Genomic DNA, 24,166 nt, shown 5'->3' with positions numbered 1-24,166 from the left:
GAGGTACTGCAGGCCCCCCACCCAACGTCGGGAGTCCAAGATGGCCTGGACTGTATACGCCGGGGCCCCTCCGATGTCCAGGGGGGGTGGGGGGGCCTCCCGCACCTCAGCATCCTGCAGCAGACCAGCTACCACCGGCCTGAGGAGAGACACATGAAACGAGGGGTTAATACGGTAATATGTAGGAAGTTGTAACCTATAACACACCTCGTTTATTCTCCTCAGGACTTTGAATGGCCCCACAAATCGCGGACCCAGCTTCCGGCAGGGCAGGCGGAGGGGCAGGTTCCGGTTCGAGAGCCAGACTCTATCCCCTGGGTTAAACACAGGGGCCTCACTGCGGTGGCGGTCAGCACTCTCCTTGTGTCGTTCTCCAGCCCTCTTTATACACTCCTGGACAGCATTCCAGGTCTCCCTAGAGCGCTGGACCCATTCCTCCACCGCAGGAGCCTCTGTCTGGCTCTGTTGCCATGGCACCAGGACCGGCTGATAACCCAACACGACCTGGAAGGGTGACAGGTTAGTTTAGGAGTGGCGCTGAGAGTTCTGGGCCATCTCGGCCCAGGGCACGAACCGCGCCCACTCCCCTGGCCGGTCCTGGCAATACGACCGCAGAAACCTGCCTACATCCTGGTTAATGCGCTCTACCTGCCCATTACTCTCGGGGTGGAAACCCGAGGTCAGGCTGACCGAGACCCCCAGCCTCTCCATAAACGACCTCCATACCCTGGACGTAAACTGGGACCCCGATCAGATACGATGTCCTCGGGCACCCCGTAGTGCCGGAAGACGTGGGTGAATAGGGCCTCCGCGATCTGTAGGGCCGTAGGAAGACCGGGCAACGGAAGCAGATGGCAGGACTTCGAGAACCAATCCACAACAACCAGGATCATCGTATTCCCCTGAGATGGCGGGAGATCCGTAAGGAAATCCACCGAGAGGTGAGACCAAGGCCGCTGTGGAACGGGGAGGGGCTGTAATTTCCCTCGAGGCAGGTGCCTAGGAGCCTTGCACTGGGCGCACACCGAACAGGAAGAGACATAGTGTCTTACATCCTCAACCAAGGTGGGCCACCAGTACTTCCCCTTCAGGCCTCGCACTGTCCGTTCCACCCCAGGGTGACCCGAGGAGGGTAGAGTGTGGGCCCATCGGATCAAGCGATCGCGAACACCCAGCGGAACGAACTTCAGACCCGCGGGACATTGAGGTGGAGTGGGTTCTGACCGACTCGCGCGCTCGATGTCCGCATCCACCTCCCATACCACCGGTGCCACCAGACAGGAAGCAGGGAGTATGGGAGTGGGATCGATGGTCCGCTCCTCGGTGTCGTAGAGACGCGACAGTGCGTTGGCCTTCCGGTTCCGAGAACCTGGAATGTACGAAAGGGTAAACTGAAACCTCATAAAGAACATGGCCCACCTGGCTTGACGAGGATTAAGTCTCCTCACTGCCCGGATGTACTCCAGGTTACGGTGGTCGGTCCAGATGAGAAAAGGGTGACATGCCCCCTCAAGCCAATGTCTCCACACTGTCAAAGCCTTGACCACGGCTAACAACTCCCTGTCCCCCACATCATAGTTGCGCTCCGCCGGGCTCAGCTTCTTAGAAAAGAATGCGCAGGGGCGGAGCTTCGGGGGAATGCCCTGAACGCTGTGAAAGAACAGCTCCTACCCCAGCCTCGGACGCGTCCACCTCCACTATGAATGGCAAAGAGGGATCCGGATGCGCCATCACCGGAGCATCGGTAAACAGAACCTTCAGACGACGGAAGGCTCTGTCCGCCTCTGCTGACCACCGCAATCGCACCGGACCCCCCTTCATCAGTGAGGTAATGGGAGCTGCCACCTGACCAAAACCCCGGATAAACCTCCGGTAATAATTGGCGAACCCCAAGAACCGCTGCACCTCCTTCACCGTGGTAGGGGTCGGCCAATTACGCACAGCCGTAACGCAGTCATCTTCCATCACCACCCCTGTGGTGGAAATGCGATATCCCAGAAAAGAGACGGCTTGTTTGGAGAACTCACATTTCTCAGCCTTGACGTATAGGTTATGCTCCAGCAGCCGCCCAAGCACTTTACGCACCAGAGCTACATGCGCGGCGCGTGTGGCGGAGTAGATCAAGATGTCATCGATGTACACCACCACACCCTGTCCAAGAATGTCTCTGAGAACCTCGTCCACAAAGGATTGGAAGACGGCGGGAGCATTTTTTAACCCATACGGCATGACGAGGTACTCATAATGGCCAGATGTGGTACTAAATGCGGTTTTCCACTCGTCTCCATCTCGGATACGCACCAGGTTATACGCACTCCTGAGATCTAGTTTGGTGAAGAAGCGCGCCCCGTGAAATGACTCCACGGCCGTAGCAATGAGAGGTGAACTAACTGAACCCCACTGTGATAAAATTTAGACCTCTATAGTCAATACACGGGCGCAGGCCTCCCTCCTTCTTCTTCACAAAAAAGAAACTCGAGGAGACGGGTGATTTAGATGGCCGAATGTATCCCTGTCTCAAGGACTCAGTGACGTATGTCTCCATAGCCACTGTCTCCTCCTGCGACAGAGGATACACGTGACTTTTAGGAAGGGCCGCGCCAGCCTGGAGGTTTATCACACAATCCCCCTGTCGATGGGGTGGTAATTGAGTCGCCTTCGTTTTACTGAAGGCGATAGCCAAATCGGCATATTCAGAGGGAATGTGTACAGTTGAGACTTGGTCTGGACTCTCCACCGTAGTTGCACCGATGGAAACTCCTATACACCTACCTGAGCACTCCCTCGACCACCCCTTAAGAGCCCTCTTCCCCCATAAAATCTGAGGGTTGTGAGAGGCTAGCCAGGGAAGTCCCGCACCACCGGAAATGCCGCGGAATCAATAAGGAACAGGCTGATACGTTCCTCATGACCCCCCTGCGTCACCATGACCAGTGGCACTGTTACCTCCCTCACTTGGCCAGACCCTAGTGGTCGACTATCTAAAGCATGCACGGAGAAGGGTTGGTCCAGTTTAACCAGGGGAATCCCTAACTTATCAGCAACCCCACGGTCCATAAAACTCCCAGCTGCGCCTGAATCGACTAGTGCCTTATACTGGGAGTGAGGGGAAAACTCAGGAAAAAAAACAGTGGTCGACAGGGGGCTCTGGGAGTGTCTGGTGCTGACTCACCTGGGGGGTCGAAGTGATGCTCTGCCTGCCATCTGAATTCCCGGGAGAACCTCTCCAGCACCGGTCCACAGTGTGTCCTCTACGGCCACAGTGGGTGCAGGAGAGGCCCCCCCCTCCGGTCCTCCTAGCAGCAGTCCCTCCTAGCTCCATGGGCGTTGGAGCAGGAGGGATGGGAGGTGGAATGAATAGGCCCCGATCGGAACGTCCCCGGGCAGCCAGCAGGTTATCCAGCCTGATGGACAAATCAATCAACTGGTCCAGGGTGGTGGTATGGTCCCGGCAAGCCAGCTCCCGGCGGACGTCCTCACGTAAACTACACCTGTAGTGGTCAATCAGGGCCCGCTCATTCCACCCCGATCTGGCGGCTAGAGTCCGGAACTCCAGGGCAAAGTCCTGAGCGCTCCTCGTCTCCTGCCTCAGATGAAATAATCGCTCGCCCGCCGCCTTGCCCTCCGGGGGATGATCGAATACCGCCCGGAAGCGGCGAGCCAACTCTGGGTAGTTGTCCTTAGCTGAGTCTGGGCCCTCCCAGACGGCGTTGGCCCATTCCAGAGCTCTACCCGTGAGGCACGAGACGAGGACGCTCACCCTCTCTTCATCGGAGGGAGAGGGCCGGACGGTCGCCAGGTATAGGTCCAACTGGAGCAAAAACCCCTTGCACCCAGCGGCCATTCCATCGAACTCCCTGGGAGCCATGATCCGGATCCCGCCGGTACTGGGTTCGGTGGGTGTCGGTAGGGGCGCAGGGTGATGACTTGGTCCTGGTGGGGGTGAAGGAGCGACTCGCTCCCAGCTCTCCAAACGGGCCAGCACCTGGTCCATGGCCGTGCCCAGTCGGTGGAGGAGGCTGGCATGTTGGGAGACTTGTTCCTCCATTGATGGTGTTTCTGTCCCTGCTGACTCCATAATGTGGTGCGGGATTCCGTTTTAAGGGTGAGTCAAGCGCAGGAGACTGAGGTCCGTTGGAACAAACTTGATTTAATAAATCCAAGGGCAAAATCCATATGCGCCTGGGAGCACAACAGTCAAAAAGACTAAAAGAAGCTCCGCTCAAAAAGGCAGACGGGGCGCAGCCCGGCATCCCTAATGCCTATACAATAAGTCGTAAACCAAACAATATAACACCACACGTAACAAAGAACAATCCCGCATGAATCCTAACAAAACACAGACAGACTAAATACCCCCCCCACTAATGACAAACACGAAACAGGTGCAATCAAAAAACAGACATATCTAACAGACACTGAAACACAGATCGGTGGCAGCTAGTAGGCCGGCGATGACGACCGCCGAGCACCGCCCGACCGAGGAGAGGCGCCACCTTCTGTGGACGTTGTGACACTAATTCTACAGCACAACGGCAGACTCATGTCTTCAGTGTAAAACTAACAATGACTCAATTATCATTCTGGGAATGTTATGATGTCATAAAGTTATGGGCGGAGTTAGAAAGTTGGCTGTCAGAAGTACAGTTATACAATGTAAAATGTATTTTAATCCGTCTGCCTGCATATTTCAAGACATGGCATTTGAGGGTGCAGTGAGATACCCGATGGTTGGACGATACTTTTCTCATCATCATCTTAAATATTATACTTAATTAAAACCTGGAAATGAACCAATCCTCTGTTGTTAATTCAATAGAAAGGTCAAATGCTTTATTATCTAAAAGTTGAAAGTGACGGAGAGAAATAAAATGGTGCTGATGCGGGCGCTGGAGATGGGGGTGTGTTCTAGTGGGTCTGGGCAGGTGTGATGTAGTTAATGGAGATGGAGGTGTGTTCTAGTGGGTCTGGACAGGTGTGATGTAGTTAATGGAGATGGAGGTGTGTTCTAGTGGGTCTGGACAGGTGTGATGTAGTTAATGGAGATGGGGGTGTGTTTAACGTTTACAAGCTTGAGCTAGATATCAACCTAGTGTGACCTTCCTGGTCCCTCATGTCAGTGAGTCAACACAGGAAGGAGCAATGGATGGACAGTTCATTTATTTCCAAAGCTGAAATGATTGGACACACACAGTATGGATGAATGATCAGTAGTGATGGGATATAAACAGCACTCCCACAGCAATTCTCCATAAATTTGCCCTGTAATATACTAACAAAAAACTATCAAGATGTCTGTCAAAGTTATTGTGATCATATAGTGGATTTAACAATTCCTAATAATTCTTAATTGACTATAATAAAATAAATACATAGTTTCCATGTGTAATCTCATATTCACAACATCAGAATAAACTGTCATCCATTTTAGTATGAAAATATATCAAATTAACCTGAAATATTACTCAACGTCCCCCTCTGGTGGTGAAGAAGTATAATCCACCTAAACTAACAGAACCGGGCTGATAAACTGGCTGGTGTTCATGAGTTTATAAAACACATACTTTATACATGTCATAAATTACCTGCATTGATGAGACACACAGTGTGGATGAATGAACAGTAGTCGACAGGATATAAATAGCACTCCTAAAGAAGATGCAGTGTGGATGAATGATCAGTAGTGACAGGATATAAATAGCATTCCTAAAGAAGATGCAGTGTGGATGAATGATCAGTAGTGACAGGATATAAATAGCACTCCTAAAGAAGATGCAGTGTGGATGAATGATCAGGATATAAATAGCACTCCTAAAGAAGATGCAGTGTGGATGAATGATCAGGATATAAATAGCACTCCTAAAGAAGATGCAGTGTGGATGAATGATCAGGATATAAATAGCACTCCTAAAGAAGATGCAGTGTGGATGAATGATCAGGATATAAATAGCACTCCTAAAGAAGATGCAGTGTGGATGAATGATCAGTAGTCGACAGGATATAAATAGCACTCCTAAAGAAGATGCAGTGTGGATGAATGATCAGGATATAAATAGCACTCCTAAAGAAGATGCAGTGTGGATGAATGATCAGTAGTGACAGGATATAAAAAGCACTCCTAAAGAAGATGCAGTGTGGATGAATGATCAGTAGTCGACAGGATATAAATAGCACTCCTAAAGAAGATGCAGTGTGAATGAATGATCAGGATATAAATAGCACTCCTAAAGAAGATGCAGTGTGGATGAATGATCAGTAGTCGACAGGATATAAATAGCACTCCTAAAGAAGATGCAGTGTGGATGAATGATCAGTAGTGACAGGATATAAATAGCAATCCTAAAGATGATGCATTTTCCAGTTTGCTACCAATTTGAAAGAGGGAACTTTAGCATATAACCCACATGGAAAACTGAGATTGGGCAAATAACATATAAAGAGAGGCCAACCCAACAACAGTAGTTACAAAAACATAAATTGCTAATTTATGATTTAAAAGGTGGATTTTATGATGTAATGTCAACTACATACATTTCTATCCCAGGACCACTCAATTTCCAAATTCTCCAAAAATCTGCTGTGGATTACCCAGAATCCCATACCTTTATCACTGAGTGTAATGTAAACACACGAGCAGCAGTCTAAGGTACTGCATCTCAGTGCTAGAGGCGTCACTACAGACCCTGGTTCAAAACTAGGCTGTATTTCCCGAAATAAGTTAATAAATATGTAATAATGCAAAAACATAACTGTTTGTACTTATAGGTAACCATAAAGTTACACTTGTGAGTAAAAACTCATGCTTCCTACACTTTAACTTGTTGTCTGAAAATAAAATATACATTTTCCTCTACTGCGTTACCCACTCCAGTCAACAGATGGCGGTGTGGGCCTTAAAGGTGAGGCTGTTGGTGTGACGTATAATCTAGTGGACGGAACGCTTCTTTCAACAGCAGCAACAGTTATTCAGCCACCTCGGTAGCTTGCTAGACAAAATAGCCGAACCAGTAAAGCTCTTTAGACGCTTTAGTGTATATTAGCCACTGTGTTTTAAACCCACTTCTGTTGTCTAGTTAGTTATCCGATTTAATTTCATATTTACGGTGTTGTTGTTATTATTCAGCTAGCGGGCTGGTTAAGTTAGCATTAGCCTAGCTAGCTAACATCCCCGACCATGAGTTCACTAAACTACTCCCCTCCTGTTAAAGAAGAAGAGGAGGAGGAAGTGGAGGCTGTTACAATACAAAAACAAGTAGATGGTGAGGCTGTTACAGTGAAAGAAGAAGAGAAAGACATTTCAGTGAAAGAAGAGGAAGACGCGTTCAGAGTGAGAGAGGAGGAGGATGTTACAGTAAAAGAAGAAGAGAAAGAGGATGCAGTTTATGGAGTGAAAGAGGAGGAGGGGGAGATGACTGTTACATCGAGAAAGGAGGAAGAGGAGGAGGAAACTGGATATCTGGGCCCGGTTTCCAAAAGGCATCTCAAGGCAACCAATGGTTCGAAGGATGAATGGGCCCTGATTAACACTAGTAAGTAGTGTCTTAAAAACAGAGGCACAAACTCTGCAGTTGTTGAACTGATGTTTGGTGTTAAAAAATCTGCAATTGCTACATCCATATTGTGACTTTTATTTATTTATAGCCATTGATTCTTGAAGAATATAACACATGCCTCATGAGCTTAGTTCAACTGTTGTACCCCATCACAACCCCAAATAAGCTTTTTTTACTCCAATGTTTAGAAACAATGTAAATCAACACTGTATAGCCTCAACATGGTTAAAAATATAATGTTAATATTATGGATGGTCAGTCCTTGCATCCATAGGTCTGTCTGTCTGTAGTTACATCTTATTACCAAAACAGTGGTGGAATGACAGATTTGTTATTGTATGAACTGCAGATTGCTGGGTTGTGTGGGTTTTTTGAACAGCAACAAATTGTCAGCCCAGAGACTTGGTTTGGTAAACAGCTGAGGGATGGGGGCTGGAGAAATGTAACCACTCTCACATTCATAGAGAAAGCTATTGTAGCAACCGTAACTCAACACCTAGCGACCTTGTCAAGAATTTCAGACATCTTGGCGTAACAGTTATAAGGTGTTGGCTTGACAGTTGCTTGGCCCAGGTTTGAGTTCAGCTCAGGGCTACCCCCTGAATTCACTACACTATGAATACAAGGACTGGCCATCCATGATGTCATAATGATAGTTTAACCAGGTTTCTAGGCTATATAGTATATTCTAGAATTCATCCATGATGTCATAATGATAGTTTAACCAGGTTTCTAGGCTATATAGTATATTCTAGAATTCATCCATGATGTCATAATGATAGTTTAACCAGGTTTCTAGGCTATATATTATATTCTAGAATTCATCCATGATGTCATAATGATAGTTTAACCAGGTTTCTAGGCTATATACACTGCTCAAAAAAATAAAGGGAACACTTAAACAACACATCCTAGATCTGAATGAAAGAAATAATCTTATTAAATACTTTTTTCTTTACATAGTTGAATGTGCTGACAACAAAATCACACAAAAATAATCAATGGAAATTCAATTTATCAACCCATGGAGGTCTGGATTTGGAGTCACACTCAAAATTAAAGTGGAAAACCACACTACAGGCTGATCCAACTTTGATGAAATGTCCTTAAAACAAGTCAAAATGAGGCTCAGTAGTGTGTGTGGCCTCCACGTGCCTGTATGACCTCCCTACAATGCCTGGGCATGCTCCTGATGAGGTGGCGGATGGTCTCCTGAGGGATCTCCTCCCAGACCTGGACTATAGCATCCGCCAACTCCTGGACAGTCTGTGGTGCAACGTGGCGTTGGTGAATGGAGCGAGACATGATGTCCCAGATGTGCTCAATTGGATTCAGGTCTGGGGAACGGGCGGGCCAGTCCATAGCATCAATGCCTTCCTTTTGCAGGAACTGCTGACACACTCCAGCCACATGAGGTCTAGCATTGTCTTGCATTAGGAGGAACCCAGGGCCAACCGCACCAGCATATGGTCTCACAAGGGGTCTGAGGATCTCATCTCGGTACCTAATGGCAGTCAGGCTACCTCTGGCGAGCACATGGAGGGCTGTGCGGCCCCCCAAAGAAATGCCACCCCACACCATGACTGACCCACCTCCAAACCGATCATGCTGGAGGATGTTGCAGGCAGCAGAACGTTCTCCACGGCGTCTCCAGACTCTGTCACATCTGTCACGTGCTTAGTGTGAACCTGCTTTCATCTGTGAAGAGCACAGGGCGCCAATGGCGAATTTGCCAATCTTGTGTTCTCTGGCAAATGCCAAACGTCCTGCACGGTGTTGGGCTGTAAGCACAACCCCCACCTGTGGATGTCGGGCCCTCATACCACCCTCATGGAGTGTATTTCTGACCGTTTGAGCAGACACATGCACATTTGTGGCCTGCTGGAGGTCATTTTGGAGGGCTCTGGCAGTGCTTCTCCTGCTCCTCCTTGCACAAAGGCGGAGGTAGCGGTCCTGCTGCTGGGTTGTTGCCCTCCTACGGCCTCCTCCACGTCTCCTGATGTACTGGCCTGTCTCCTGGTAGCGCCTCCATTCTCTGGACACTATGCTGACAGACACAGCAAACCTTCTTGCCACAGCTCGCATTGATGTGCCATCCTGGATGAGCTGCACTACCTGAGCCACTTGTGTGGGTTGTAGACTCCGTCTCATGCTACCACTAGAGTGAAACCACCGCCAGCATTCAAAAGTGACAAAAACATCAGCCAGGAAGCATAGGAACTGAGAAGTGGTCTGTGGTCTCCACCTGCAGAACCACTCCTTTATTGGGGGTGTCTTGCTTATTGCCTATAATGTCCACCTGTTGTCTATTCCATTTGCACAACAGCATGTGAAATTTATTGTCAATCAGTGTTGCTTCCTAAGTGGACAGTTTGATTTCACAGAAGTGTGATTGACTTGGAGTTACATTGTGTTGTTTAAGTGTTCCCTTTATTTTTTTGAGCAGTATAGTATATTCTAGAATTCATCCATGATGTCATAATGATAGTTTAACCAGGTTTCTAGGATATATAGTATATTCTAGAATTCATCCATGATGTCATAATGATAGTTTAACCAGCTTTCTAGGCTGTATAGTATATTCTAGAATTCATCCATGATGTCATAATGATAGTTTAACCAGGTTTCTAGGATATATAGTATATTCTAGAATTCATCCATGATGTCATAATGGTAGTTTAACCAGGTTTCTAGGCTATATAGTATATTCTATAACTGCCAGTGTAGATTTCCTGTGGAGGCTAATTATTACAGCTGTTGATAAGTCATTGTATAATATTCAACCAATTTTTTTTCATGCCATTACATTAAAGGCAAGACATACCTAGATTCAATTACATTCATGAATTGGTTTGAAACCTTTGTTTTAAACCCTTCTCAAAGTTGGTGCCTTGATGGATTTGTAAAAAATGGTTTGTCATAAAACACTTTTTATTTATTTAAATGTAACCTTTATTTAACTAGGCAAGTCAGTTAAGAACAAATTCTTATTTACAATGACTGCCTACCCCGGACGACGCTGGGCCAATTGTGCGCCGCCCTATGGGACTCCCAATCACGGCCGGTTGTGATACAGCCTGGATTTGAACCAGGGTGTCTGTAGTGATGCCTCAAGCACTGAGATGCAGACCGCTGCGCCACTCGGGAGCCCCAGAATCATGTTCTAGTGCTGTCCCCAACTAAAATACATCTTGGTCAACCAAGAGTCATCTGTTCTTTCTACCAATCACCCCATGTGTTTTTATAAAATCTATATGTACTGAACTTGTCTGATGCTTTAAGCACGCTGTTTGATTAAATAAATAAGACACACAAATGACTGGAGGGAGCCAGAGATCAAGATAACCTAACCAGAAGAGAGAGAAATTCTGTAGTTTCCGGTAATGGGCTACACCAGCGGTCGGCAACCTTTTCCATTTGGAGTGGCAATGTATCTTACCATTTCTACCAATCTGTGTGCCAGTTATGATTTTCATATGCGCATTTTTGTAGAACAGTTTCATTTAATTTATAATAGTATCTCAAAATCATAGAATGTAGATTAATCACAGACAATCTAAATGAAAATTATACAAATCTAAAAGTAACTTTTATTGCCATTGCCAACTATGTACAAAAAAATAGCCTACATAAAGCCAAAAATAAAAGTTAAATAAATAATAAAAAATATTGCATTCTGCATTTACATTTTAGTCATTTAGCAGATGCTCTTATCCAGAGCGACTTACAGTAGTGAATGCATACATTTCATAAATTTTTTCTCCGTACTGGTCCCCCCTGTGGGAATCGAACCCACAACCCTGGCGTTGCAAACACCATGCTCTACCAACTGAGCTACATGGGACTAAAAGGTAAGAAATAAATATCCTAAAAATCACATTGGCTGCACATGGCCTGTCTACAACGAACTTGAAACATATCAACTGGGTCGGCCCGAAACTCGAGATAGCAAGCTTGCAACATTGTATAAAATATTCTGGGTCCTCAGTTTCCCGGCACCAGTGAGTTCGGGACAGACACAGCTGTCGGCTATTTGTGCAAAGGATAAGAAGTAATCAGGTATTTTATGACATTTCCACTGGATCAGAGCAATACATTTTTTCCTTTTATGCTGAGTGGTTATCAAAAGGGCGAGAGCTGGAAATATTTTACTAAAATACTTTATTCGCAATTGATTTTGATTAGACTTTGTTTACTTGCTGTTTGAGGTGAAGAAAAAATGTCTTTGAGAAGCTCCACAACTCATTAGTGGTGGTGCGTTAAGACAATCAAATGTTATCAGACATCCCAAATTGACACATTTACAGGCCTAGAATACAGTATATACATATGAGATGAGTAATGTAGGGTATGTAAACATTATTAAAGTGACTGGTGATACCTTTGATTAAGTCCATTTATTAAAGTGGTCAGAGATTGAGTCAGTATGTTGGTAACAGCCACTCAATGTTAGTGATGGCTGTTCAACAGTCTGATGGTCTTGAGATAGAAGCTGTTTTTCAGTCTCTCGGTCCCAGCTTTGATGCACCTGTACTGACCTCACCTTCTGGATGATAGCGGGGTGAACAGGCAGTGGCTCGGGTGGTTGTTATCCTTGATGATCTTTTTGGCCTTCCTGTGACATCGGGTGTTGTAGGTGACCTGGAGGGCAGGTAGTTTGCCCCCATTGATGCGTTGAGTAGACCGCACTACCCTTTGGAGAGCCTTGCGGTTGAGGGCGGTGCAGTTGCCTTACCAGGCGGTGATACAGCCTGACAGGATACTCTCGATTGTGCATCTGTAAAAGTTTGAGTGTTTTCGGTGACAAGACAAATTTCTTCAACTTCCTGAGGTTGAGGAGGCACTGTTGCACCTATTTCACCGCGCTGTCTGTGTGGGTGGACCATTTCATTTTGTCCGTGATGTGTACACCGAGGAACTTAAAACTTTCCACCTTCTCCACTACTGTCCCGTCGATGTGGATGGGGGGTGCTCCCTCTGCAGTTTCCTTGAAGTCCACGATCATCTCCTTTGTTTTGTTGACGTTGATTGAGAGGTTATTTCCCTGACACCACAATCCGAGGGCCCTCACCTCTTCCCTGTAGGCCGTCTCGTTGTTGTTGATAATCAAGCCAACTACTGTAGTGTCGTCTGTAGTTGGAAGCGCGCATGGCCACCCAGTCATGGGTGAACAGGGAGTACAGGAGAGGGCTGTACACCCTGTTCAACACTGGGGCCCCTTGCGGGGGCCCCAGTGCGGGGCCCCAGTGTTGAGGATCAGCGGGGTGGAGATATTGTTTCCTACCTTTACCGCCTGGAGGTGACCCGTCATAAAGTCCAGGACCCAGTTGCACAGGGCGAGGTCTCCAGCTTAATGACGAGTTTGGAGGGTATTATGGTGTTAAATGCTGAGCTGTAGTCAATGAACAGCATTCTTACATAGGTGTTCCTTTTGTCCAGATGAGATAGGGCAGTGTGATGGCGATTGCATCGTGGCCCTATTGGGGCAGTAAGCAAATTGAAGTGGGTCTAGGGTATCAGGTAGCGTGGAGGTGATATGATTCTTGACTAGTTTCTCAAAGCACTTCATGATGACAGAAGTGAGTGAAATGGGGTGATAGTAATTTAGTTCAGTTACCTTAGCTTTCTTGGGAACAGGAATAATGGTGGCCATCTTGAAGCATGTGGGAACAGCAGATGATTGAATATGTCCATAAACACATCAGCCAGTTGGTCTGCGAATGCTATGAGGACGCGGCGAGGGATTCCGTCTGGGCCGTCAGCCTTGCGAGGGTTAACACGTTTAAACGTTTTACTCACATCGGCCATGGAGAAGGAGAGCCCACAGTCTTTGGCAGAGGGCCGTGTCGGTGGCACTGTATTGTCCTCAAAGCGAGCAAAGAAGTTGTTTAATTTATCTGGTAGCAATTTCGTCCACCTTGTTGTCTAGAGATTGGACATTGGCGAGTAATATGATCGGAAGCGGTGGATGATGTGCTCTCCTTCTGAGTCTGACCAGTAGGCCGCTCAGTCTGCCTCTCCTATGATGATGATGATGATGATGATGATAATAATAATACCTAAAACAACAAATAACAGTCATCTTAACTTTACAGACAACACCCAAATGGATACTGTCATTAATGTGGTTCTTCAATAATTACACATAATACTTAATACTGTAGCTGTTTAGTTACAGTCACATGTTCAACTATCATCAGCTGATCCAGGAAATCATTTTCTGAATGCCAGTCACATGGCAAACATCACAACATGGTATTTATATATATATATATATATATATGGTATCACGATATTTGTTGTTAGGTGAAGTTATGGGTCCTACAGTAGGTCTATGTTATTGTTAGGTGAAATTGTGTGCCAATTTGGCAAACACTTAGTGTACAAACCCTCATTGTCAGGCTGATGGAAAAGCTAGCTAAAGAGCATTTTACTGGTTGAAGTGTTTTAAAAAAAAGTATAAAGCAGTTGATTTGCGATGATGACACTAAATTTATATTAAGCAGGACATTCAAATGAGCCTTACAATTATAATCCAAAGTAGTGTGAAGTGCACTCATAAGCAACCTGGAAATGGAGGCTGTTATTATTCCCTGAGTTTTCCCCCATTCACATTCAGAATACATTGTGAAAAACTAAAATCTTTGCTCACCATTTTTGCTCCAGACAGATATACTACATCCATAACTAGTGGTATCCTCATTAGCAGATATACTACATCCATAACTAGTGGTTTCCTCATTACCAGATATACTACATCCATAACTAGTGGTTTCCTCATTACCAGATATACTACATCCATAACTAGTGGTTTCCTCATTACCAGATATAGTACATCCATAAATAGCGGTTTCCTCATTAGCAGGGAGGTGTTTCTACAACCAAATTGCGTGTGCATCGCCCTCATGCCGCAATTTTAGCAAACACAGAAAGGTGCCTATATTGGAGACCAATAGTTGTCTGGCACATTGCTTAGGGTTTCAACAACTTGAATAACTCAATCATCGATGTTACTACTCATGTGAAAACAAGACAAAATAGGACTATTCTTGCTCCTTTTTTGTGGGCCTTTAACCATCTGTCTGACTTTGTTGTTCACACAGGAGAGAGACGTAACTATCGTGGATCCTCTGGGGAGCCTCAAAAACCTCATGATGCTGACGAGGCAGAGAAGAGTCTCTCCACATCAGAACTCCTCAAGAAACACCTGCAGAGACCCACAGGGAAGAGAACTCACTGCTGCTCTGACTGTGGGAAGATATTCACCTCCTCATCAGGCATTAAAATTCATCAGAGAATCCACACAGGAGAGAAACCTTTTAGCTGTACTCAATGTGGGAAGAGTTTTACTCAATCAACCAGCCTGATATCACACCAGAGAACACACACAGGAGAGAAACCTTTTTACTGTGCTCAATGTGGGAAGAGTTTTTCTCAGTCAACCAGCCTGATATCACACCGTAGAACACACAGAGGAGAGAAATCTTATAGCTGTGATGAATGTGGGAAGAGTTTTGTTACATCTAGCAGTCTGAGTAAACACCGGAGAACACACACAGGAGAGAAATCTTATAGCTATGCTCAATGTGGGAAGAGCTTTACTGAGTCTAGCTGTCTGAGTAAACACACAGGAGAGAAATCTTATTGCTATGCTCCATGTGGGAAGAGCTTTACTGAGTCTAGCTGTCTGACTAAACACCGTAGAACACACACGAGAGAAATCTTATAGCTGTGATGAATGTGGGAAGGGTTTTGTTACATCTAGCGGTCTGACTAGACACCGGAAAACACACACAGGAGAGAAATCTTATAGCTGTGCTCAATGTGGGAAGAGTTTTACTCAGTCAACCAGCCTGATATCACACCGGATAACACACACAGGAGAGAAATCTTTTAGCTGTGCTCAATGTGGGAAGAATTTTACTCAGTCAACCAGCCTGATATCACACCAGAGAAAACACACACAGGAGAGAAATCTTATTGCAGTGCTCAATGTGGGAAGTTTTACTACATCTAGCAAGCGGACTACACACCATATAACACATACAGGAGAGAAACTTCAGCTGTGATCAGTGTGACCAGAGATAAAATGATAAAATACCTCAATTAATGAATTAATGTCACAGTGTAGAATGTTTTAACATTGTAGTAGGAGTATTTTAATGATGTCACAATGTAGAACCCTAAACGTTTGTCCCCTGTTCTATTGATTTCAACATGATATGGATATTAGCTTCAGGGGGAAAATCCAGGCTCTGAATTGAAAGAGTACTATTTATGTGATTTAACAAACAGTGGTTAACACAAAAAGAGTTGTGTTACACTAACCATGTTGGTTACGCACTTGAATCAAAGTGCATCACTCCAAAATATAGCTGACTGTCTTCTGCAGGTTGTCCTCTAACCAGTGAGGTAAAAGATATCTCCCATTTCCATGTGTTTTTTTTTGTTGTGTTAGTTTCAACAGCACGTACAACCTGATTTCCCCCCTAATCGATATCAGTGATTTATTGCTACTTGTCAAAACAACAGCGTTTCTGATGCTTCTGCAGTTTATAAGATGCTTGTTTAAAAAAATACAAGTAATATGATTATTGTGGCTGATGTTTGTGTATATAGCACATTTTATGTTTCGGTTTTCAATTTATCACAAACTGTTTCTGCATGTTGGTTATTGATTTGGACACTTTAAAACTGTGTTTTGACATTGGGGATCTCCCACCTAGCAACATGTTGTTGAAAATAAGACTATGCCTGACATCCAATATATGTTCAGTTGTAGTTCAAAGTGAAAGTTGAGAAGATGTCTTTTCTGGTCGTTTTGTCAATGACTTGAAAACAACTTCATTTCAACGTGCTTGCAGCCTGTACACATGGACGCAGTATAATAAATGGGTCTATAATCAATTTTATTAACAAACCTACATCACTCCAGCATTTATTGACAACATTCAAATGCTAATTGTCTTTATTCCACTACTGAAGAAGCATGACTCAAATCACCTCATATTTCAAACATTCAGCCTGGCAAAAGATACATGTTTTATTATTTCATGCCTCACCATTAAGTTAATTATTGCCAACAAATATTAACAAAGTGGTGTATATTTAGTTTTGATAATTCATTTAACATTTAATAATAATTATTAATTATGCAACCGACTGACAATTTTTGGGTACAATTATATTGACATTGTTGCCCTGCTTTTAGAATATCAGGGTTCATTCTCAGATGTGCCAAACCAAATGTACTAGAGCATGACATTGGGGACTGGGCCCCGATCCAACAACATGCCTATCTAGTGAACCCTGAGAAGAGAGAGACGCTCTGCAGTGAGGTGGAAAGTTACTACGGATATTGCAGGAGTTTCCTCTTGAAATCAGACATGTCCGTGGTAAGGACAACTTGGATGCTGATTGTCTCAAGGGTGGGCAGTCAAAAAGATTTGTGTTTTGCGTTTAGCCAGTGAGTTACCATGGATCACAATTTATTATGACTGCATGTTTTTCCGTATTGGAGATTCGTTTTGTTTGGGCTCGTTCCAAGGGGACGAGAGTTCTAGAAGCTAGAGAGTTTTAGGAAGACGAGAGTTCTAGAAGCTAGTGAGGTTTAGGATTCTATAGAAAGAAAAAGGAGAGAAAAATAATACTATTGTATATTATTATTTAGAAATACGTGTTTTTTCTTGTTTTTAATTGTTGACATCCAGTAGACACCATGTTTATATTGTAGAAGGGAATCAATTTAGTTGATTATAATGTGAAATGGAAGTTGTTTTCTGTTGGTGGTGAGCAAACTTGTCCAACAAAAATATAGGATATATTTGTTGTCTTAAAGGGGAAGGTGTTACAGGCTTTGGTTTTTCCATTTATGTTTTGAGGTTGGACTTTAGCACGTCTAGCTCGTTAGCCCGTCTAGCTCGTTAGCACGTCTAGCTCGTTAGTACGTCTAGCTCGTTAGCACGTCTAGCTCGTTAGCACGTAGGACGCACTGATTGGTGTCACCTCGTTAGTCAGTATGTGTTACACCTGTGCTGGCTTGTCCATCTCGTTAGTGGGAAGGTGTTTCACCTGAGCTGGTCCAGGTTCTATTTAAGAGTGTCTGGCCCAGTGCTCCGGTTGTCTTGATACATGTGGAGAGTCAACACTTTTAGTTGCTCCACCTTTTTGGTTTGCTTCCTGTCTTTAAGTTTGGTGTGGGTTTTTCTTTTGTTTTCCTCTTCTTGGGCAGATTAAGTGGGTCTCATGGTGGGTGTCTTTTAGGTCCCAGTTGTTGTTACTAGTCAACTTTCAGTGGACACCCCCATAGTGTCTTTCAGAACCCCTCCTAAAACCACCACCTGTTTAGTTGTGGTTGTTGTCAGTGACTCTTTGTTAGTTCCCTCTTCTATTTAAGGGACATTTCAGGTTTACTTGATGGGGAACGCAGCAACAAACAAGCTTATATTTTGGGATCCGATTCTTTAATATTTTAATCAATGGATTTTCCTTAGAATGCTCATTAGTCTTTCAGTTGTTCCTCTGTTTTTTTATCCTCTTATGTGTAAAATAAATAATTGTTTATTTTCTTTTTTTCCCCCAGTGAAGCCATTGTGTTGCATCCATGTCTGAAATGTGCTGTATAAATAAAGCTTGATTTGAACATATTGTAAAACAAATGAACCCAATGACCGACCAATCAACAAATATGTGCAAAAGCAACACGTATCTTGGTATGAAAAACAGTATTAATTCAGTAGATCTCCCACTATGTCAAAATAGTGTGTGTTATGTACGTTTAGTATCACTTTTCAACCAACCCAGTTCATTTGTTGGAAATGAAAAATGTTGAAATCAACAATACATCAAAGGATTCAACTACTGGAAACTGAAACAAACAAATGGATCAACCAGATCAATCCCACTTTTCCAGCCTGCTGAAGGCGTGGTGGAGAGGTAAACACCACCCCCGGCTCTACCAGGGGCTTGAGGTGGTCTCCCACAGCTCTGATTATGTCATGGTCTGTGGCCTTGCTGTTCCATTTCTGACTGCCCCTGCAACACAGAAACACATTTAGTCATATTATATAAAACACTCAAAGTAATGGATATGGAGCATCTACAGCCTCAGTTACACCTGGCACCTAAATGTGACTTCTGTCATCCGATCACTCCAAGCTGCATTAGGTTAAGATCTACCAGGATGGGCTTTTGACATAGTCTGGATGCAGTCAGGCCACTGAATATGCATAAGCAATGTAAAAAGATGGGGTGAATGAGTGGGGAAAAGTACATTTTACACAAATGACCTTCATAATATCAAAGAACAAATGTATGTGTCTGAGGGGAAATTAACTTTCATACAGCCAAAAGGGGTGAGAAATTACACCAATATCAATGGACAATTTGCACTAATGTAAATAAACATGGATGGAACATATTCCCTTTAGCTGACGTGATGAACCGCTAAGGGGACATAAATATTTACCATCTAAACCATGTGTGACCTCTCACCTCTCTGGCTGTAGAAGTGTTCTTCCTAACCAGTCCCTCAACAGCTCTCTGACTGAGCTCCACCCTCACTGGGTCTTCAGAGGAGAGGAAGGCTGAGGAGGGATGGAAGGATGAATGGATCAGTCTGTCAAAGTGTAGAGCTGCTGTCTGACAAAATCACTATTTTAGTAGTTCATTAAAGCAAATAAGGCTTTATGACTGCTGAATACCAACTATCAATCACTTAGATCATGTATTTTCAGGTAGAGATACATCCTTGGGACGTCCCTAGCCCGTTGAAGTTGACATTTAAAATGGTTAAGGTAGGGGTTAAGGTTAGGGTTTAGGGTAGGGATGTCCCAAGGATCCCGGATAGCATTGACCATTGTGCATTCTTCTGTCTCTTTTACATAGCAGGTGATGGGTTCTGACTTCTGAACTTGAAAATATGAAATATCCTTATTATGTGAAATTGAATGAAACAACAATGCATGTTGATGCTAATATGATGTACAATTATCCATGATGTTTCTATATAACAATAGCCTAATATATTTCATATGATGTACAATATTCCATGATGTTTCTATATGATAACAATAGAGTAATACATTTAATATGCCATATACTATTTTTGAACAGTTTCACTAACTAATTTTAATTAACTTAATCATTATGATTCAACATCAGTTCACCCTCTCACCTCATACTGTATTGGAGCAGCAGCAGCTGACTGCCCAGTTCAACATCAGTTCACCGTCTCACCTCATACTGTATTGGAGCAGCAGCAGCTGACTGCCCAGTTCAACATCAGTTCACCGTCTCACCTCATACTGTATTGGAGCAGCAGCAGCTGACTTGATCGTTGATACTAATCATCATGTTTGAATCTGAGAGTAAATAGAGCCGACTACGCTCTAAAAATGAAGGGTTCAACTGGAGTTGTTCTCAGATCCCCTAAGAACCGTAGGGTTCTTGGTCAATGAAAAACAGCCCCAAAAGTTTCTTCAAAGAACTTGTTAGAAGGTGGGTTCATCGAGGAACCTCCGTTGTTGCTGGACTTCTTCCGGGAACTTCGCAATTACAACTGAAAACGATGGTGACAAGTTTGGATGCGACAACAGTTAAAAAGGTTAAGTTGGGTTGATGTTTGGCTCTGAATATGTCTCAAAATAATTTATTATAATAATATAACATACTAATAATGAATAACGAAGACAATGATGGTTTCCTGTGAATATCTTCCATAACGTTACTATAGTTAATGAACGTAAATATTAGAAAGCCGGGTTTACCGTCGGCGTTGTATGAGCTACAGTACAGTACCGTTAGCTAGCTAGCTAACTGTTAATGTTGCGACAGTTCGTTTCTGGTAACAGAACAAAATAGTCAGCACATAGTGACTTCTGATTTAGCTGTACTTTAATTAATGCAAACACGTGTGTGGTAAATGGGTTGTTCGTATATACGGTCTCGCTGTTTTACCTCGCAGGGCAAAACAGAGAAGAGGGCGACACATCCTATTGTTCCCTCTTCTATACTCTGACAGAGATAGTTCCCGCTCAATGCTGGCCTGTCAGAGGGAGGAGGAGCGTGGTTTAAACTTGCTCCTCCTGTCGTCGGCGTGTAGGCTGATCCCAGCGTCGTGACGCACTTCCTGTTGCCGGTTGTAGTTCTTCTTGTCTTCAACAGGTGATTTACCCGTAGTTTATGTACTTAGCATAGCTTCCCCAGTATATTATATAAGTTATGCATACACATAGCCAGTTCAACCCTAACAATCCCCCTTTTCACACCCCTTGGGGTGTGAACATATTCCAATAAGAAATTTCAGGGAAATTTAAGAGTCCCCCTTTTGACACCCCCTAGGGTGTCACTCAACACAATTTGTATATCTCAATTTCAATGATTATATATTTCCTTATAAACCCTCACATCCTTCCGTCTACACCTCACTTATACTAGGTTGACTACCAGTCACCCAGGAACTTCAAACCCTCACATCAGGAAAGACAAATAGTATACAGGATAAATTCATGACATATTATTCAACACATATAAAAAATATTTTTGCAACAGTGGCTACACCTAACGTGTGGGACAGACTCTTTGTCCCAGAACTTAAAACCTTCTCATCCACCTGCCACTACATTCAATACATATTAATTTATTGTGCATACGCTTTATTCAACCACTTCCTCAACAGCAAAACAAGGATCGTCCTCAGACAGATCCATCTTTGGCCCAGAGCTGGATTTAGTGTTCTCCGGGGTCAGTTCCATCAAAGGCATCATTCCGGTTGCTCTGACAACTTCTGTAAGAGACTTTCTTATGCAAGGGATTATACAGGCAGTACAACATAACAATAATAGGAACACAAGTACTAGGGTCAGAATTCCAGTAGCCACCATAGATGTGTACTTGCCAAAAAAGAAATTCATCCAATTTCCCTCGTCTACCCCTGCTTCACCCTTCATCTCAGCAGATAGCTTGTCAAGTCTCAATAGGGATTAAAATCATATCATTCCCATTACAATCCACCTGTTTTGCTAGATATTTCACATAAATTATAACACATCTATTTTTATTGGATTCATAAATTTCACACAAATTCAAACTAATTCATGCATCCCAATAGATGGTCTCATCTAATATGTGCTCCTCATAATCCTCCACCAGGCTCGGCGGTAGGTACTTGTCGTCTCATTGGTCTGAACTTTGACTCGGTCCGTAGCCCACCATCTGCTCCGTTATCCATCTCTCTAGAGTTCTGGTGATTAAACCTATCGCACACGGGACCAAACAACAACCACACAACCCAAACACACTCATACAGGTGAAAGCAGGCCAGAATACAGTTCTTGCAACACTTTTCCATTTCCCAAACATGAGCTGTGTTATCAGAAATGTACAGTAATGAACCTAATCATTCTACCTACACCATCCTCTTTGCCCGTAACCTATCGAGAGTCAGTCTATTTTACCAGGTCATGAGGGAGGTGGCGGATAATTGGTCAGAGAACCTCTTTACTGCATCCCCTGTTTCATTCATGAATCTCTGTTGATTAAAAAAGATGTCATTAATTCAATCCACATTATTATTTATTGTCAACTACCAAAATAATGTAGTGTTAAAGCCTTCACATATTTGATTCATAGCTTTGTATTCATCTGGAACTTCCCTCTGGATGCCAATAGCATCCATCTAGACAAAGCCACTCCCATCCTGGTCAAAACTCCTCCTGTGCCTACTTTAGCCTCCTATAACTGGTCTCTGATCACTAATTCGAACTGGTTGGACCAATAACCCCAGGGCGCAAACTCCTAACCCCCCTTTGTGGTATTTTCTGTCGTATATGTCCTTTGCTGGTACTAGCCCACCCTTCATCAGTTATAGGTGCTATGAGGTTACACATTTTCTCCTGCGCTTTCAAACCTAAGTCAGTCACATTAACGATTACCTTTCCAGCCATTAAAATCATCTTAATTCTCGGTGCCATTCTTGTATCTATCACACTGGTGCTCATCAGAAATTTAGGTGAACCGAGGTGGGTTGGCTGAATACTTCAATCTGGCCAACCCCAATTCCTGTACAGTTGTCTGCTTCCCCAGGAAATTGTTTAATGTTTACCTTAAATTCTACATCTTGATCTTCTTTGATTCCTTATTCTGTATGTCACTCATCAGTGTATTATATAGTTTATCTTTTACTTCTTCTCAATGACAACGGTATCCTATGATTAGTACCCGTAGGTGGTGGATCTGAATATATCAGAAAGATTAGACTATGATGCAGCTCAGAGTTTCTACTCTTCCCAAAAACCGTCAACTCTCTCCTGCCTTTAGTCTCTCTGCTTGGTACCACCCCATACTCACACCTCTAGGAGCACACACAGTGATGAACGGTCGGGATAGGAAATCTTCATTAAGGAGGTAACCCCCGGACCTTATTGGTTCTCGGTTCTTCTCCTAACTCTGTGTGTGTGATCAGCAGTGCTCATATGTGTACATACCTTCTTGCAGTGGGTAACGTGGACCCAAGTGACTCTCTCAGCTTTCCTAATGGCAAAGGCAGTGGTTTAACAGCACCTGGTATGGGCCTTCCCAACGGGGCTGCTTCCAGTCTTTTCTCCTCAGGGACTGGATCCACACCCAGTCTCCTAGTTGTACTGAGTGAATCACCTTCTCCTGTAATTCACCTGTTGGACACAAAATCTTGGACATACGGGTTTGGTTAACAAACAGTCTTCTCATGTGCTCTGCTAGTATTTCTTCAACTTCTATGTCTACCTGTTCTGGTCTCTCTAACTCTGGCATTCTATAGGCTCTACCTAAATAACTAAAATGTCATCCATCATTTAAAGAGATAGATCCCAGTATCAACACTAGGGATAATATCTTGTCCTAATATTCTAGCTACCATAATCATGTCCACCAAGTAAGTTGGGAACGCTTCTACACATTTGCTATGCTTATCTGTTATTGTTAAACACCCCTTCTTCCCCTCAATTCGGAATAGTTCAATAAGTCCATTTCCAAATGTTGGAATGGAAATTCTACAAAAATGTTTTTGTTCAAGTAATTATTCTAACCTGTTCTATCGCCTGCTCTACCATACTCCCCCTTTTTATACATGGCTCAAGCCATGTATCAATTTTGCTGCATTTCTTAATAATGTCTTTTGTAAGGTTATTAAATTATCCTTATGTCAGCCCTTCTCTTGTAGGATTGCCCCCTTTTACTTTCCACATGTCCAATTCTCCCTGGGGCATTCCTCCTTCGCTACCCTGTAACAATTCTCTATCAAGTGTCGTAAGATTTATCTGTGCTGCTTTGTGTGGTTTTAAATGCCTATGTGCTTGTGCTCTCCTCCTTCTACTTCCAACCCATCAAGGTCTCAGCAGTGCAGGGGAGTACTAAATGTCTCATTGTCTTATTCCATAGCTACTTAAATGTATCTCGATACCCTCAATGATCCTGGATCACCTACAGATGTCATATATTCCTGTCCTGTTGGCTTAGAATATATCCTAATGCTTGACATAAGTCTACCATTTAAAACTTATTTAACAACAAAATATAATATTACTATTATATTAATTCCAGTCTTGTTGTGTTAAATCTCTTCCACTAAATACAAC

The 24,166-nt window shown here is 43.8% G+C and overlaps 1 pseudogene; it reads left to right on the top strand.

Annotated features, from left to right (window-relative positions):
- LOC123732767 (uncharacterized) overlaps positions 1 to 16,857 on the top strand; it is a 54,072-nt pseudogene extending 37,215 nt beyond the window's left edge.
- Positions 16,858 to 24,166: the final 7,309 nt, after the last annotated feature.

The sequence above is a fragment of the Salmo salar genome, chromosome 02, assembly GCF_965601325.2.
Source record: "Salmo salar chromosome 02, fSalSal1, whole genome shotgun sequence".
Taxonomy (NCBI): Eukaryota; Metazoa; Chordata; class Actinopteri; order Salmoniformes; family Salmonidae; genus Salmo; species Salmo salar.
Note: the sequence above shows the minus strand (reverse complement) of the source record. Positions and strands in the feature narration are given on the sequence as shown.